At 51.7% G+C, this 18,144-nt stretch overlaps 1 pseudogene; it reads left to right on the top strand.

Annotated features, from left to right (window-relative positions):
- The first annotated feature begins 16,093 nt into the window (after positions 1-16,093).
- On the top strand, positions 16,094-17,707 carry LOC100688795 (annotated as a pseudogene).
- The last annotated feature ends 437 nt before the right edge of the window (positions 17,708-18,144 follow it).

Below are 18,144 nucleotides of genomic sequence, written 5' to 3'. Positions count from 1 at the left end.
ACGGGATGACATGGGCCTGCGGTACGGCTTGAAGGAGGTCATCCTTTTGGAAAGTTCTAGCCCAGGGGATCCCTGGGTGGCTCAGTGGTTGAGCACCGCCTTCGGCCCAGGGCGTGATCCTGGAGTCCTGGGATCGAGTCCCGCGTCGGGCTCCCTGCGTGGGGCCTGCTTCTTCCTCTGCCTGTGTCTCTGCCTGCCCCCCCACCCCCGTCTCTAATGAATAAATAAAATCTTTAAAAAAAAAGAGAGAGAAAAGTTCTAGCCCAGTGTCTGGTACAAGAATGCAGTCGCCGGCCCATTGCACAGAGAGCCCTCCGGGACCCGTCGTGGCCGGGTGCTGCGCAACACCCAGCGGAGATCCCCGCGCTTACAGCTGCCACCCTAGCAGGAGAAGGGAACGTGGGCAGCAGACGTCGTCAGTTAGCTGTGGCAAGGAGGACGGAGAGCAGGAAAGGGAATACAGGATGCAGAGGGTGGCGCTGCCAGGGGAGGGGGGCTCGGGTGCCCATTGTCATAGGGCATCAGGTGGGCTTCTCTGAGAAAAGGCCACGTGAGCAGACACTTAAAGGAAGGACGCAGGGAGCCACGCGGAGATCTGAGGAACGCATCCTAGGACAGAACCAGCAAGGAAGTGCAAAGGCCCTGGGGCAGGAGCATGCCTGGAATGTTGGAAGAACAGCAAGGAGACCAGGCGGCAGGAGCAGAGTGAGTGAGCGGAGAGGACGAAGAAGAAAGGGCAGAGAGCAGATGGGGCCAGAGTGTGTGTGGCCCAGAGCCCACCGTTAAACGTGAGCTTTCGCTGTGGATGACATGGGGAGTGTGGCACGACATGACCTGGTTGCTGTCCTGACAGGGGCGTGGGCTGAGGCAGGAGTGGGGCGATGGGGTGAGAAGCACTCCGCGGTCCGGGCGAGAGCTGTGCTGGCTTACCAGGGAGGGGCCAGGCCGGCAGGAGGGGGACGCGGGCCAGACTCTGCGGGGCTGTTGCACGTAGAGCCAACAGGATTTCCTGATGGCACAGGTGCAAGCAGTCGGAGAGAGGGAGGAACCGAGGCCGACTCCAGAGTTCGAGGCCCGAGCCACCAGAGGGATGGAGGTTGTCCTCAGCTGAGAAGTCGGGTCCACGGGCAGTGGGGTTCGGCTGGAGGAAGGCGATGGGCCTCAGGAACGCAGGCACAGACGGCCAACGGGAGGGACACACAGGGCCATGACCCTGACCCACAGACAGCTTCAAAGAGAATATGGTGAACCCATCCCAATCGGTGCGAAAAGTTGGATAAAAAGAACCAGCTTCTAGGGATCCCTGGGTGGCGCAGCGGTTTAGCGCCTGCCTTTGGCCCAGGGCGCGATCCTGGAGACCCGGGATCGAGTCCCACGTCGGGCTCCTGGTGCATGGAGCCTGCTTCTCCCTCTGCCTGTGTCTCTGCCTCTCTCTCTCTCTCTCTCTCTGTGACTATCATAAATAAATAAAAATTAAAAAAAAAAAGAACCAGCTTCTAGAAACACATAACGTAACAAAATGGGCTCAAGAAGCAGAAAATCTGGGCACCTGGTGGCTCAGTGGTTGAGCGTCTGCCTTTGACTCAGGGTGTGATCCCAGGGTCCCAGGATCGAGTCCCACCCACATCGGGCTCCCCGCACGGAGCCCGCTTCTCCCTCTGCCTGTGTCTCTGCCTCTGTCTCTGTGTGTCTCTCATGAATAAATTTAAAAAATTAAAAAATATCTAAAAAAAAAGAAGGAACAAAAAATCTGAAGACTTCTGCATCTATGAAGACATCGAAGCCCTAATCACACACCCGTCCGCAGAGGAGGTCTCTCTTCTGTTTCGGTCTATACAGTCTTGTTGGTTTTCAAGCCTCGTTTGTATTGTCTTCCCCCGTAATGCTCAGACCTGAGCAGCTCATCCCCCGAGGCCTTTGTATCCACAGAAACAAACAGAATCAATAAGTCACAGCTAGAAAGTTTTGGTGTAAATATTTGAAATCGGAATGAATTAAAATTCACCATGCCTCCGCTGAGAAGAAATGCAAGTGGGGTTCAGTTATAATATTATGAAATTTTGGGAATCTCTGGGTGGCTCAGTGGTTTAGCGCCTGCCTTCAGCCCAGGGTGTGATCCTGGAGACCCAGGATCGAGTCCTGCATCGGGCTCCCTGCGTGGGGCCTGCTTCTCCCTCTGCCTGGGTCTCTGCCTCTCTCTCTCTCTCTCTGTGTCTCTCATGAATAAATAAAATAAATATTTTTAAAAATGGTAGAAAATCTTTGGAAACAGCATATCATGTCAAGGGAGACATGCTCCATCAGTTCCACGTGTAAGAGAAATCCTGCGTGATACAAAGCAGTCCTTAAACAGTTGACACTGAGGTCTCTAAGGGAGCACCGCGCGCGTCCCTAGCGGTGGCACCGCTGCTCCGCAAGTATCGGTGTCCCCTATGGGCACCACTCCAGAGAGGCCCAGCCCTTGTTTGGCTTTGGGCTTGAAGCTGGGTTAGGCCAGGGCCTGTCACTTCGTGACTCCCTGGGGTTCGTTGGAGCAGCGTCTGCGCACAGGAGGCCCGGGAGAGCCCCTGCCCGGCGGGAGCCTCGGGTGGGAGGCGGACTTGAACGGGACGCACAGCGCTGCGGGGTCAGGCGACGGGAGGCCGTGCTGCAGAGGCTGTGTGGACGCTTCCCTTTCCCCGTCAGCACTGCCCTGTGCAAGCCGGCTCTTTACATCCTAGGACAGAGGACATGAGACGTTTGCCTCACGAATCCTGATCATCCGGGGCAGAGAGAGGCCATGTCATACTGCATGCTAATTGGCAAATTCGAGGGACGCTTGGGGGGCTCAGCGGTTGAGCGTCTGCCTTCTGCTCAGGGAGTGATCCCGGGGTCCTGGGATCGAGTCCCATGTCGGGCTCCCTGCATGGAGCCTGCTTCTTCCTCTGCCTCTGTCTCTGCCTCTGTCTCTCTGCCTCTCTCTGTGTCTCATGAATAAATAAAATGTTTTTTAAAAATTGGCAAAATCCATGTGAACTCATTGTTTTAAATCCACAGGTATATGGGGGTGTCTGGGGGGCTCAGTCAGTGAAGCTCCCCACCTTGATCTCAGCTCAGGTCTTGATCTCCGGGTGGTGAGTTCAAGCCCCCTGTTGGGCTCCAGGCTGGGTGCAAAGCCTACTTAAAAATAAAATAAAAGGGATCCCCGGGTGGCTCAGTGGTTGAGCGCCTGCCTTCGGCCCATGGCCTGATTCTGGAGTCCCAGGATCGATTCCCACATCGGGCTCCCTGCACGGAGCCTGCTTCTTGCTCTGCCTGTGTGTCTGCCTCTCTCCCTGTGTGTCTCTCATGAATAAATAAAATAAAATAAAATAAAATAAAATAAAATAAAATAAAATAAAATAAAATAGGGGATCCATGGGTGGCTCAGCGGTTGAGCGCCTGCTTTGAGCCTGGGGGCATGATCCTGGAGACCCAGGATCGAGTCCTGCGTCGGGCTCCCTGCGTGGAGCCTGCTTCTCCCTCTGCCTATGTCTCTGCCTCTCTCTCCTCTCTGTGTGTGTGTCTCTCATGAATAAATAAATAAAATCTTAAAAAAAAAGAAAAAAGGTTTGAACGATACACTTCAAAATATAAAGGGTGATTTAAAAAAATAAATAAATAAACCCAGGGGTATAGATTATACATTGTATTCACGTTTCCCAGGACTGTCTACCCAAAGACGAACAGGATGAGCCTGGAGCATCTCTGTGGGGTCAGCAAGGGTGGGGACCGGCCAAAGGACACGGGGGGCCAGCTCGAGGGGGGCCCCCCAGGCCACACTTGCGACAAACCGAGCATCAGAACGAATTCCTGACAGCAGTGGAGTCTGTGCAAGGCCCTGACTCCACACTGGCGCGCAGAACGCTCCACAGCTCTTGCTGGAAGGGCTTGGGTTCGCCTGCCGGGCGGCCCTGGGCCCTGGGTCCTCGGCGGGCCCCCTGCGGGCCCCCCGCGGCCCCGGCTCCGCGGCGCTCCGGCTCTCGGGCGCCCTCTCCTGGCGTCGCCGCGCGCCTCGCCCTGCCCGGTGGCCCCGCGGCGCCCTGGGCCGCTTCTGCTTTCTTCGCTGAACCTGCACCCGCGCCCGCCTCTGTCCCCATCCTTCCCGCATCCGTGGCCAGCTGTCCCCGTGCAGCATGGGGCCGCGTCCTGCCGGGCGGATCCTGGTCGTCGCGTGTCGGGGACCAAGGGGACCCTTCGTGCCAGCCCCACTGCCCCGCCTCCCCAGTGCCTTCTGGCCCTGCAGACACCCCCCCCCCGCCCCCGGTTTCCAGAGTCTCACACATCGGTGGGGGCTGGGGGGGGTGTCAGTCTTTCTCTAGAAGCGGAGGAGTTCGGGTTTTTTGCTGCCTTCCCACTCCTACCCGAACCCAGAAATCTCCTCCTTATCTTTTTTTTTTTTAATTGACTTTTATATTGTGGTAAAGTGCACATAACAAAATTAACCACCGTAACCATTTGTAGGTGTGCAACTCGGTGGCATTAGTACATTCCCATTGTCTTTATTGTCTTTTTCTGCATTAAGATCATTCATTCAATTTGTGGTCCAGTTAATTGGTTTTTTATTTTCATTCCCACAGACAGTGGGAATCAGACAAAAGCTTACACAATATAACATGCAATTAAAATTATCAACAAGATGCGCCCAGACAATATGGTTCCCTTTAGCTGTCTGCCACGTTAGAGAAGATACTCCAAATAGGAGCCTGGGGTGAATCCATTCTACCCGTAGTCTTTCCTGTCGCTCAAGGCCCTTTGTTTTGATTGTGCATATTCCCTTTATCTGTTGCTGCGTGTTCTTTATCTGTCCTCCCTTTTTTACACACTGTTACAAGCGATGTGTTTTGTTTCTATTGTTCTAGAAATGTTCTTGGCGCCTTGGAGTCAGGGATCCGAGGACTGAAAGCTCACTCCACCGGGTCTGACTGGACTGCCGGGGGGGGGGGGGCCCTCCTGCTCGGGTGTGTGTGGGGGGGCTGGCTTCTTGCTGTGACCCTCCAGGTCCCCCTTACCGGAGGCCCCAGGCCATTTTCCACGAGGTTTAGCCCCACTCTGCTGACTGTGATCAGTTAACCTTTACAAGGGATGTTTCTGGTGGCATCGTGATCACAAAATCGATTTATCCACTCATAGTCTAGGAGGCAAGAGGATCGACTCTGACCAGTGCGACCCGCAGTGCGCTCTGCAGCCCGGTGGCCCGCGGGAAACGGCACCGTGGTGCTTAGGGACCAACCAGTTGCCCGTGGGCTGCTCCTCTGAGTCGCTGTAAACCGCCCCTGAGCTCAGTTACAAATGTCCTGTAGCGTTGCTGTGGTCGCCAGGTTTGTGCACCTGCGTCCCCGATGCTTAGGTTGAGGTCGCAGCGCTCCGTGTGCCGGCGTTAGGCCGTAAGGCCTTGGGAAAGCAAGTAAGTCATGAGAGGGGAGCCCTGCGAGGTGAAACGGGCGCTTATTAAGGACGCCCGGGGGGGTCCCCGGGGGGCTCAGCGGTTCAGCGCCTGCCTTCGGCCCAGGGCGTGATCCTGGGGTCTCAGGATCGAGTCCCATGTCGGGCTCCCTGCGTGGGGCCTGCTCCTCCCTCTGCCTGTTGTCTCTGCCTCCCTCTGTCTCTCTCTCTCATGAATAAAAAATTAAAAATCTTAAAAAAAAGAAAAGCAGCAGCCCAGGAAAGACCTCCCCCCCTTCTCCCACGTCGGGGCACAGCGAGAAGTGTGCCAGCCCCAGGAGGGCCCTACTGCCACCACGCAGGCCCCCTTGTCTGTGGCGTCGGGCCCGCAGCACCCTCAGAACCCGCTGCGGCTCAGAAGCCATCCAGGCAGGTGGCCCTTGCTTCGGGGGCCGCAACGGGCTGGGACGGAAAGGGGGCCTCGGAGCCCGGTCACGCGGAGAGGCCCCTGCAGGCGATTGTGATGAGGTCCCTGAAGCCCAGGAGGAGAGCCGGGCCCCCAGCCCTCGCCTCCTGGGACCTCAGGAGCCATGCACAGACCGTCGGGAGAAATAAGGACGGGAATGGGGACGCGTTTTGGGAAATCGGAGGAAAGGCCACCCTGGTGATGGGGCCAGGGGCCTGGCTGTGTTGTGTGCATGTCCTAGTGTCCCGTGGAAGGTCGACTCTGTGAGCGATGGCATTGGCTGTTTGCCTGAGGAAATAGCGAAGCAAAGTGGTGAAGGCACAGCTTGGCTTCCCTTGACTGCTTTCAGTAAAATTCCAGCAGCGATGACTCTAAGATGGAATGCTTAATCGAAAGGGAAGCGGGACTTAAAAATTTGGAAAATTCTCAGCCTAGCCATATTGCAAAATATGAGCAAGCATATTGGGAAGAGAACACTCAGGGTGTGGTCACGCGAGCCTGTGGTGAGGAGACCGCGTGGGTGTGAACCCCCGGGCTTCGCAGCCACCCCGGCAGGCAGCCCGCCGGCCGCGCCGGGGGAAGGACCAGGCAGGCAGGCGGGGGCCGGGCCGCACAGCTCTTCTTCCAAAGCAAGGACTGCGAAGAGCCTTCAGAGATTGTCACTGCTGCCTCCTCGGTGTTGGGGTGGGGGGGCACGGCCTGGGTGCATCAGGCCAGAGGACGCCCGCCCAGAGCTGTTGGGCCCAGTGACCCCTTATGCCCAAGGCTGCCTCCCGCCCGGCCGAGCTCTGGGGCGCAAGGCTCCCTCTGCCTGGGTCTCCAAGGGTGGAGCCACCTGCAGATGCACACGTGTGACCCAGGCAGACGGCCGTGGCTGCGGCAAAGTCCAGCAGGGGCGGCAGGGTTGGGGCCACCCCGGGGGACCAGCCGGATGGCAGGGCCATAGGTACACAGCTGCAAGCCGTGCCCGGCAAAGCCACGGGCGCAGGATGCTCCACGGTGTCGGGAAGGCAGGACCCCCCACCCCGCGGGCCTGGCGGCCAGAGCATCGGGGTCAAGAACAGGACTCTCAAAACTTCAGATTTGAGGGGGCGCCTGGGTGGCTCCGTGGGCTAAGCGCCTGCCTTCGGCTCAAGTCATGATCCCAGGGTCCTGGGATCAAGCCCGTGTCGGGCTCCCTGCCCAGCAGGGGGTCTGCTTCTCCCTCTCCCTCCCCCTCTCCCTCTGCCTCTCTCCCTGCTTGTGCTCTCTCTCTCTCTCAAACAAATAAGTAAAATTTTTTTCTTAAAAAGATTTTATTTATTTATTCATGAGAGACACACACAGAGAGAGAGAGGCAGAGACCCAGGCAGAGGGAGAAGCAGGCTCCATGCAGGGAGCCCGACGTGGGACTCGAACCTGGGATCCCAGGACCATGCCCCGGGCCAAAGGCAGGTGCTAAACTGCTGAGCCACCCAGGGATCCCCCATAAATAAGTAAAATCTTAAAAAAAAAAACATACACACACACACACACACACACACACACAGAACCTCCGATTTGATGTTGTTTGCCATGTTGGGTTTTGAAGGGTTTTATTTATTTCTTCATGAGAGACACACAGAGAGAGGCAGAGACCCAGGCAGAGGGAGAAGCAGGCTCCAGGTAGGGAGCCCGACGTGAGACTTGATCCCAGGACCCCGGGATCACACCCTGAGTCAAAGGCCGAAGCTCAGCCACTGAGCCACCCAGGCGTCCCTGCCCTGTTGGGTTTAGGACTTGCCTGGGATCTTTCAGCCCTTTCTTGCCAACTTCTCCCTTTTGGAACAGGAGTGTTTACCCTCTGCCTGTCTTCCACCATATTTTGGAAATTCAGAACTTGTTTGATTTAAAGGTTCACAGCTGGAGAGGAATGTGCCTGAGGATGAATCAGACCTCGAGTCTTACCCATTTCTGATTTCTACAACACTTAGATGTGACTTTGCACTTTGGGCTTTTGAGTCAACGCTGGAACTGGTTAAGACCTTTGGGGCTGTGGGGATGGAATGCATGTATTTTGCATGGGAGAACGACACGAATTTTGGGGGTGCCGGCTCAGAACGCCAAGGCAAAGTTGAATGAGTACAAGGCAAGGCTAATATGCTCTCGGCACAGATTCCTCTCTCAAAAGATGGGTGTGGTGTTTTGAGTCTGTGCGTTACCCGAGCGTCTGAACCTCGATCCGTCGTCACCGTCTTCAGGTTTTCTTGCACGTTTTGTGCATTGCATTATGCACGTGATGGCCTCTCGGAAATCTAATGTGACCCTGATGTCAGTGGGCTGTTCAGGCCAGTCTGTGCAAGTGTCACCTTTTAAATGGAGAAATAGAGGAAGAGCAAGAAGAAAAGGTTTCATTGTACACGACTACTAGAAAATGGAGCACTAAGGACAATGCCAAAAATATTCTAGGACAGATAATGACAGCTGGCTCTCCCTCATCAGTTTCACTTGTTCCCTGAAAGGCCTTTGTAATTATGCCTTACTCCACTGGTCCCGGGCCAGCAGCCTGCCCCAGGAAGTCATCTGCTTCTGGTTGGAATTGGTCCTAGGCATCCTGAGCTTTAGTCCCCTGCAAGCTTTTCAGGCGTGTTTTTCAAGAACTTTTGGGCTATTCTCAGGAGCTTACATATATTCTAGGATTTGGTCTGGATCTCAAGTGTATGTGCCGACAAGCCACCCCAGAACGGAGTGGCCTAAAACAACAGTGATTTGTCATTTCTTATGAGTTTTATGCATTGAGTGAGCTCTGGGGGGTGGTTCTTTGCTCCACATGGGGTCCCTCGTGTGACTTCATTCAGCTGGGAGCATAGCCAAGGAGGCTGGAACATCTGAGATGGCCTCAGTCTCATGTCTGGCAGTTGGCGCTGGCTGTTAGCTGGGGTGTATTATGCTCTTTCATGTGCCAGCTCATCCTCCAGGGCTCCTCTCTCCTCAGGGCCTCTCGCGTGGGACAGCCCGAACTTCTCTCCACGGTAGTACCGGCTTCCAAGAGGGCAAACACAGAAACTGTGAAGCCTCTTCTGGAAGTCGCCCAGTGTCACTTCTGCCTCGTTTTGTTAGTCAAGAGAAGTCACCGGGCCGGGCCTGGTCAAGAGAAGGGGAAATAGGCTCCCCACCTCTTGTTGGGAAGAGGAGTGGTCAACCCATGTTGCAAAAGGCTGTGCAGAACGGAAGCGACTGGGGCGGCCGTCTTGAGAAACAGTCCGCCTGTCCAGCGAGAAGTGCTCCGTCATCCCCACATCTGAGGGAAAACGTGAGGGACCAAAGGGAGATGTTAAGCAGGTGGCACCGAGGTCTTCAGTAGGGGGCATGACAGCAGCACCGCCCTCCCCAAGTATTGGTGTCCATGTTGTCACCGCTTGATAAGCTTTGATGCGCACATGGTGGCCGGGCTGTGCACCATGACACGGTCCTGCTGGGCCATTTGTTTCCAGCCTCCCCGAGCCTGACAATCTGTCCATTTTGTGTGTCACTAACGCTGTTAATAAACAAGGGGATTTTAAACCTTGGAATATGATCTTAGAGAAGGTATAAAAGTCATTGTGCCAAGAGCCAAGAGCACTCATATTAGCTCTTGCGTAAAAATACGAGCATCTAAACCTTCATTCTCAAAGTTCTTTGGGGGATTCCCCGGGGGGCTCAGCAGTTTAGCGCCGCCTTCGGCCCAGGGCACGATCCTGGGATCCCGGGATCGAGTCCCACGTCAGGCTCCCTGCGTGGAGCCTGCTTCTCCCTCTGCCTGTGTCTCTGCCTCTCTCTCAATCGGTGTCTCTCATGAATGAATAAATGGAATTCAAAAAAAAAAAAAAAAAGAAAAGAAAAGAAGTTCTTTGGTTACCAGAACGTGTTTTACGTGTTTTCTTTTTTTTTTCTTTAAAGATTTATTTATTTGTTTGAGAGAGAGAGAGAGACAGAAAGAGAACGAGTGGGAGAGGCAGAGGGAGACGGAGAGAGAATCTCAAGCGACTCCGCGCTGATCGCAGAGCTGGAGGCAGGACTCGATCCCATGACCCTGAGATCATGACCTGAGCCGAAACAGAGTCTGATGCTTAACTGACTGCACCACCCAGGCGCCCCAAGGGCTTTCTTATTCAAGTGAAATTCATATAACACAAAGTCAACCATCCTGAAATGTCCCGTTCCGTGGCATTCAGTACCTTCACAGGGTTGTACAACTATCACCACTCACTGCAGAACATTCCCATCATTCCAAACAGAAGCCCTGGACCCATTAGCGGCCCCTTGCCAGCGCCTGCTCTCCCCAGCCCCTAGCAACCCATAATGTGCTTTCTGTGTCTGTGGACTGTCCTATTCTGGGCATTCCGTAATCAATGGAATCGTGCATTGTGTGACCTTTTGTGCCTGGCTTCTCTCACTCAGCATCATATTCTCCGGGTTCATCCATGTTGGAGCAGGTGTCACACCTTCATTCCTTGTTACAGCTGAATAACGTTCAATTGCGTGGCTAGACCACATTTTGTTTATTCATTCACCTGTTGACTCACTTTTTGACTGTTTCTGCCTTCTGACCCCTTGTGAGGTGCGTGATGTTTTTGAGAGTGGTCTACAGTGCAGCATGTACCAGTATTCTATTCCTTTCTACCAGAACATGTTTAAATGCATTTTTTGTTTTATTTAATTATTTATTTATTCATGAGAGACAGAGAGAGAGGCAATGACACAGGCAGAGGGACAAGCAGGCTCCATGCAGGAAGCCCGATGTAGGACTCAATCCCGGGACTCCAGGATCGCGCCCTGAGTCAAAGGCAATTGCTCAACCGCTGAGCCACCCAGGCGTCCCTTAAATGCATTTTAAGACATGCACAGGGTAGCTTTTATAATCCCATTGAGTTGTTCTTAATAACTGTGGGCCATTGTGATCATGCCTCGTTATTCCCAACACCACCCCCCCTTTATTCTCATGCACCACACAGTGGGTCGCCCAAGCCAGGCAGAGGAGCAAACCATGGCGCTGCAAAGCAGCCCACTACCAAGCAGGGTGGCGTGGAGAAGACTCTCCTCACCATTATTAATTTGAGGACTCATCTGGGGGAAGGCCAGTATCAAAGAGAGTTGTGAGAAGAGACTGGTCAGTTGTTTGATAAGAGCACAGGTGCCCTAGAAGCAGAAATGCCCATGGCCTTGACAGTGTAACCAGAGTCACAATATTTGATAACAACCCACAGGAGAAAGTAACATGATCACCAGTAGGAATTTTAGCTCCTCCTCTAAGATAGAGCCTTTGCTACTTGTTTTGCTTGCTTGCTTATTTTCTTATAATTGGCGTCTGTTGTGAAGTACCCATGCTAAGGGGGGGCAGAGAAGCACGACTGTTAACAGAATTTTGAGCTGTCGGTTCCTACTAGCGTGAGAAAAACCTCTGCCCTCTCTCTGGGTAGAGTACCCGTGCGAAAAGCTAGCAATTACTTAAAGACCCAAGCCTCTCTACTCTATTATACATAAGCTGTTAAACCATTTATTGACTTAATACACCTTTATATGTATTATGCAAATGTACACTTATGTACAGTCACAGTAAAGATGTGATGTCAGTATTATTTAAAGCTTTAGGTTTTTAAAATATGATGAAAACAACCAGGCATAGCACAAAACAGTGTTTATACTACAGTGACTTTCTGAGTTTGAGTGCTATGAGGGGTACTCGTGTTCCTACACAGACAACAATATATAAGTAAAAAAGAACAGAGTACTTCTGCGTGCCCTGTCTGTATGAATTTTAATTCCTTTGGAGGTTGTCCAGGTAGAGATTACTTGCTAACTGTCTCAATTTGTCATTCACCCAAGGTCACAAAGTCAATGGATTAAGAAATCATAGTAGGCTGACATTGAAGAACAATACAACCACAGTTGGTGAATAAAAAAGTACTCGCTATAAAAAGTAGGGAAACTTTGTGGGACTACATAATTACAGCTATTGTTGGAAGTTTAAAAGGATCAATTTTTCAAATAAAGACATTAACTGTTTTAACTCAATTTATTTCAACTCATGTATATACATTCACACAACCATAGGTGTTTATTTTTATTTATTTTTAATTTTTAAAAAGATTTTATTTATTTATTCATGAGAGACAGAGAGAAAGAGAGGCAGAGACACAGGCAGAGGGAGGAGCAGGCTCCATGCAAGGAGCCCGACGTGGGACTCGATCCCAGGTCTCCAGGATCAGGTCCTGGGCTGAAGGCGGCGCTAAACCGCTGAGCCACCTGGGCTGCCCCTATTTTTTATTTTTTTATTGATTTTATATATTTATTCATGAGAGACATAGAGAGAGGCAGAGACAGAAGCAGGCTCCCTGTGAGGAGCCCGATGTGGGACTCGATCCCAGGACTCCAGGATCATTACCTGAGCCAAAGGCAGATGCTCAACCGCTGAGCCACCCAGGCGTCCCACCATAAGGGTTTAGCGTAGGAAGTGATAACGTATCTGATGTACAGGGTAAGTCTCCTGAGAGTAGGAAGTTCCACTTAATAAAGCTTCTTGTAAGAAATTAATAATAAATACATCTCATATATTGCAAAAAACCAAATGTACTGTTTGCATGATCCTTTATACTGTAATAAGATTGGATGGAAGACAGAGCTATATTTTCTTTATTTTTTTAAGTTTTTTTTTAGTTTTTTAAAGATTTTTATTTATTTATTTGAAAGGGAAAGGGAGTGAGAGCCTGAGCGTGGGGAGGGACAGAGCGAGAGGGAGAAGCAGGCTCCCTTCCAAGCAGGGAGCTGGATGTGGAGCTCAGTCCCAGAACTCCAAGATCATGACCTGAGCCGAAGGCAGGTGCTTACCCAACTGAGCCACCCAGTCACCCCCAGAACTATCTTTTAAGTGCAAATTAACAAAACTATTCAAGAGGGGCGCATGGGTGGCTCAGTTGGGTAAGCCTTCGGATCAGGTCAAGATCTCTGGGTCCTGAGATCGAGCCCCGCATTGAGATCTCTGCTCAGCAGGGAGTCTGCTTCCCTCTCTCTCTCTCTCTCTCTCTGTCCCTCTGCCCCTCCGCACCACTCACTCTTTTTTTCTCTCTCAAATAAATAAATAAAATATTTTTTAAAAAACTATCCAAGGGTTTACCTTGGAAAGAGATATTAAAGGAGTTTGGGATTTTTAGATGGTTTTCTTGCCCTCATTTTACCAAGTGGAGTACAACTAAAGCCTCAAATTCACGAGTGGGGTCCCAAACTTTTAATCACAAATCATGAGGGGACTTGTCATCTGGAAATGAATGTGATGACCAGGGTCTTAGCCACCCAAGGCCACCCAGTGCCCAGCTTAAGTGGCCAGAGAATCCCGTGACTGGCAGGGCCTCTGGCACCCATCCATTGGCCCCGTGGAGGCATGTGGGGCAGGGGGAACGTCTCTGCCTTCCCTTTCCTGTCAGGCTTGAGGCCACTTCCCCATTTGTCTCTCTTATGTTGTTAAAGCCCTTGAAACATTAGTAAGAGTGTTTAATACAGGAGGGGGTTTCTGAAGCTTCTTCACAACTGTTAATGTTTGGCCTGATAGCAATGTGTGTTTCCTTGTTCCTTATCCTGTAACTTAGCAACCAGGACATCATGGCAGTTAAAAAAAAAAAAAAAAAAAAAAAACAAACCCAGCCTTCATTTTCTCTTATCCAAAACCTGTTTTAGAGAGAGAAAGAGTATACTGAGGAAGCAAGACTACTGTTTAGACTTTTACTAATGGCTTAGTTGGTTTTATGTGGTTATTCACACATATTTTATCTTTACTTACTAGAGTATGATAACCGGGAAATCAGTGATTTTATGGATTCATTTTTCTCTTTTCCTTTTGGAGCATTTGGAAATTACCTTTGTGCATAGGAAAAAAAAAAAACAAGATATGCTATTGCCCCCACAACATCGGTATCTTTAACTTACTTAAATATCTAAACAGGCATACCAGAGGACAGACCTACGTTGCATGAGGACTGAAGTTTATACAATTTGGGTCCTTTTTTTTTTTTTAGAGAGAGAGATTTTATTTATTTATTTATTTATTTATTTATTTATTTATTTATTTGAGAGAGAACAGGAGGAAGAGCAGAGGGAGAGGGACAAGCAGACTCCTCGCTGAGTGCGGAGCCCAGCGGGGGACTCAATCTCACAACCCTGAGGTCATGCCTTGAGCTGAACTCAAGAGCCAGTTGCTTAACCAACTGAGCCCCCCAGGCGCCCCTCAATCTGGGTCCTTTTTAAAGAAAAAGAAGACAAAGTCAGTTCCAAAACTGTGTGTTCACTTGGAAAAAGAAAAGAAGTCACCACAAATCACTCCCTGCTCTGGCGCCAGCCCTTTGGAGGTGGCCTGGGGTGTGAGCTGGGGGGCCCATCCCCTCCTTGTAGCCCCTGGCCTCTGTCAGGGCAGCACCATCTTTGCTCTCTCCACTCCAGGGCCATCCTGACGACCTTGCAGCCCGGCTGCAGCCTCTCCCCGAACCACCCTAACCCCGGACCCCCGACCTTGCAGCCCTCCTGTGGTTCCTTGTCCTCCGGGTCAAAAAGAAGTCAGGCTCCTTGAGCTGTGAGGGGCCTGGCAGTGTGGAGTTTTGCTCAGGAAACCTGCCTGGGCTTCAGCTCAGCCTGCGGTTTCTGGTTTCCTAACCTTAAGGAGCGAGTGCTCTCACAGCATCAGAGGTGTGGGCTTAAATTGGAAAATGTTTTCCTCTAGTCTTCAAATGTCTTTGAAACCAATGGAAATAGGAATTCCTTGGCTCTGAGAGACTCAGTGTCCTCATTGGTTCATTTCCTCCAGATGCGGGCAAAGCTACCTTTCAAACAAATTCCTCCCACTGGATCCCTGGGTGGCTCAGCGGTTTGGCGCCTGCCTTCGGCCCAGGGCTTGATCCTGGAGTCCCGGGATCGAGTCCCACGTCGGGCTCCCTGCATGGAGCCTGCTTCTCCCTCTGCCTGGGTCTCTGCCTCTCTCTCTCTCTGTGTGTCTCATGAAAAAATAAATAAAATCTTAAAAAAAACAACAACAACAAATTCCTCCCACTGACATGCATAAAGAGGAAAAGGCAAAGGCCCGCCTTCATCCCCGCCAAAGAATCTTCTCAAACTCCCCCCCAACGATGGAGACTGTCAAGGAGGCCTCCTGTGGGGACAGAAGTCCCCCCACTGTGGCTGTGCCCAAGTTTCAGTGTCTCCCTGGAGCGCTGAGCCCGAAAGCTCAGGAACTTCTGGGTGCAGATGGGCAGGGACCTCGTTGGAGTGCACTGAGCGCAAGCTAGGAATCAGTGGGCAGTTTCCAGCGTCACACTGGTGCCCACAGCTTCTCCGGCCGTCTTGCCTTAGCCCACTGGTGTATTTTCCCGAAATTCCTCTGGTTGTTCTGATGGGGAGAAATAAAGAAAAGGCAGTCAGAACCAGCCTCGGGGAGCTTGGGTAGAGGTTGGGCTCATGAACTGGCTGGGCCTCCACTTGTTTCCCTCCCAGTGCAAGACTCAGACCCGCGACAGCCGCGCTTCAGATGTCACAGGTGCCCCAGGAGCCCAACTCTTCTCCAGGAGGCCATTCTCAGGAGGGCCCCTCGCTTGTGCACCTGTCTCATTTCTCCAGCTACTTGTGTGTATCTTTCCTTAAAAGACACAGACTTGCAGCTGCCCGATACCCTGGGCTCCAAAGAGCAGAGTGTGGGCTAAGACCACAGGAAACAGGCGGAACCAGTTCTGCAGCTAGCTAGAAGCTAAGTGTAAACAGAGCCCTGGCTTCTGGGGGGACGGGGTGGGGGGGCTACTCGGCTGGGGCTGGCCCAGGCAGAAAGCACTAGCCCTTGGGCACAAGGACTCTGGCCCCAGACTGCAAGCACTGAAAGAACACTTCGATCTGGGGGACGATCTGGGGGACGGGACAGCCCACCAAGGCTTGTGGTTTCTAAACTGGAAGACAAAGATGCTCTAGGGGCCTGGTCAGTAGTGTATCCTGGAACACAGGCCCAATTCTCGGAAACAGGACTTTCAGGCTCTCACCAGGAAAGACAAGAGAAACTAAGCAAGACGGATCAGAAACCTCAAGTGGCCACCAGACGTTGACACACAAGAACCCAGAAGCCAGCTCCAGCGCTGCAGCCAAAGCTCCAGCCCCGCCAGTAGCCGCCCTCTTGGGGAGGAGGCCTAGAGACTCCGCGAGCTGCACAGCGCACTGCTGCGGCGTCCCGAGGGCCCGGGCCCTGCTCTGATGGCAGCTACCTTGAGGTGAGTGACCACAGAGGAGACCTCCAAACGGTGAAAGCCACAGTGTTAGCTAGAGATATGACAGGCACGTGCCCAAGTGCAGGCAGGCAGCCAGCCTGAGAAGGTGCAGCTCCCAGGGACAGGCTGCAGAGAGACAGGAGGGTTTGCACACATTTTTTTTTAAGATTTTATTTGTTTATTTATGAGAGACACACAGAGAGAGACAGAGACACAGGCAGAGGGAGAAGCAGGCTCCATGCAGGGAGCCGGATGTGGGACTCGATCCTGGGTCTCCAGCATCACGCCCCAGGCCCAAGGCAGGTGCTCAACTGCTGAGCCACCTGGGGATCCTTGGACACATTTCTTCAGCAGGTGTAAAGCATGTTATTTTCCCCAGGGGTAAAAATCTGCTCTGTCTTTATGACTTGTGTGGGTGACACCCGGGTCATGTTGACCCAGGTACATCTCCAAGAAACACCAGATGTGGCAATCTTAATTAGAACTAACGAGCAATATGGTTTAGAGCTTCGATCAGGAACACAGTGGAAGAGAGTCCAGGTTTTTCTCCCGAAAAAGTCCTGTTTGACTTGCGAGAAAAGCCCCTTTTTCTTAAGTTTGGAATAAAGTTTACCCACTTGTAGATGGGGCCTTTGTGTCATTCCCACTTCAGACACCAATGTAGAACGTTGTCACCAGCGTGGTGACACCATCGAGAGAGCAGGGGGACAAGCAGATCTGCCTGGCTGACGTGGAAGCTTCCCGGGCAGGATCACAGCATTGACCTACCTCATCAAGCCAAGAGGAAAGGCACCAATGACCCATATCATGAATGGAAAGTGGCACCCAACCATGGATGCAGTAATATTTTCAAATAATGGGTATTGTGAATGACTTTATGCCAATACATTGGAGAATGCTGTTGAAATGAACACATTTCTAGAAAAAGAAAAGGCAGAGAGTAATCAGAGCTCCTTCCAGGGGTGCATCTGCCCTTGGTTCATGGGCTTTCTTCACAGCACGGCCCCCAAACGCCAGTCTTGGCTCCCGCCTCAAATGAAGAAATCTAGATTGCCTCTTGCCCCCAAGCCGGAGGAGACGGCGGCCTCTCAGCCCTCGCCGAAGGGAGGAAAAGAACAGCAAGAAGCAATTGAGTAGATTGATGAAGTCCAAAAGGAAATAGACAGACCTAATGAACAAACCAGTGACGAGATCTTGAAAGTAGAACAGAAATAAAACAAACTTCCACCAACCCTTTTCTCAGAAGAGGTCAGACTTTATTGCCAAAATTCCAAATTTAGGGGTAACAACATTTGTCAGCCATCCGCAAGGGGCTGCACTGCCTGGGGAGGACGATGAAGAGGTGCTGTATTATTTGCCAAGAGCCGAAGTGACCAAATTTGAAGATATTAAATCAGGGCACAGAAGAGATTTCTTTTTTTTTATGTTGATGAAAACCCTTAGTTCGAAAATAACGTTCCCGCCGAAGGATTTGATCTGAATAAAAGAGGTGATCCATCTTCAAAGTCCACTGAAATCAAATGGAAATCTGGAAGGGATTTGATGAGAAACATTCAAGTCAAAAGCAGAATAAAGCCACCAGGAAGGGGCATCTGAGTGGCTCAGTGGTTGAGCGGCTGCCTTTGACTCGGGGCGTGACCCTGGGGTCCCGGGATCGAGTCCCACGTCGGGCTCCCAGCGTGGAGCCTGCTTCTCCCTCTGCCTGTGTCTCTGCCTCTCTCTCTGCCTCTCTCTCTGTCTCTCATGAATAAATAAATAAAATCTTAAAAGAAAAAACCACTAGGAAGAGACTGCATGAGACACCAGAGAGCTTCTTCACCTGGTTTCCTGACCATTCTGATGCAGATGCTGATGAGTCAGGAGAGGTCATCAAAGACGACATTTGGCCAAATCCATGACAGCACTGCTTGGTTCCCAATGGTTCCCAATGTGGATGATGAAGCAGGGGAAGGACAAGAAGAGGATGATGAAGATGAAGGATTGGGAGATATTGATGAAGGAGATGAGGACAGTTAAGAAGATGAAGATGGTGATGCGGGGGGAGAGTAG

The sequence above is a fragment of the Canis lupus genome, chromosome X (assembly GCF_011100685.1).
Source record: "Canis lupus familiaris isolate Mischka breed German Shepherd chromosome X, alternate assembly UU_Cfam_GSD_1.0, whole genome shotgun sequence".
Lineage (NCBI taxonomy): Eukaryota > Metazoa > Chordata > Mammalia > Carnivora > Canidae > Canis > Canis lupus.
This window is presented reverse-complemented; position numbering and strand designations above follow the sequence as displayed.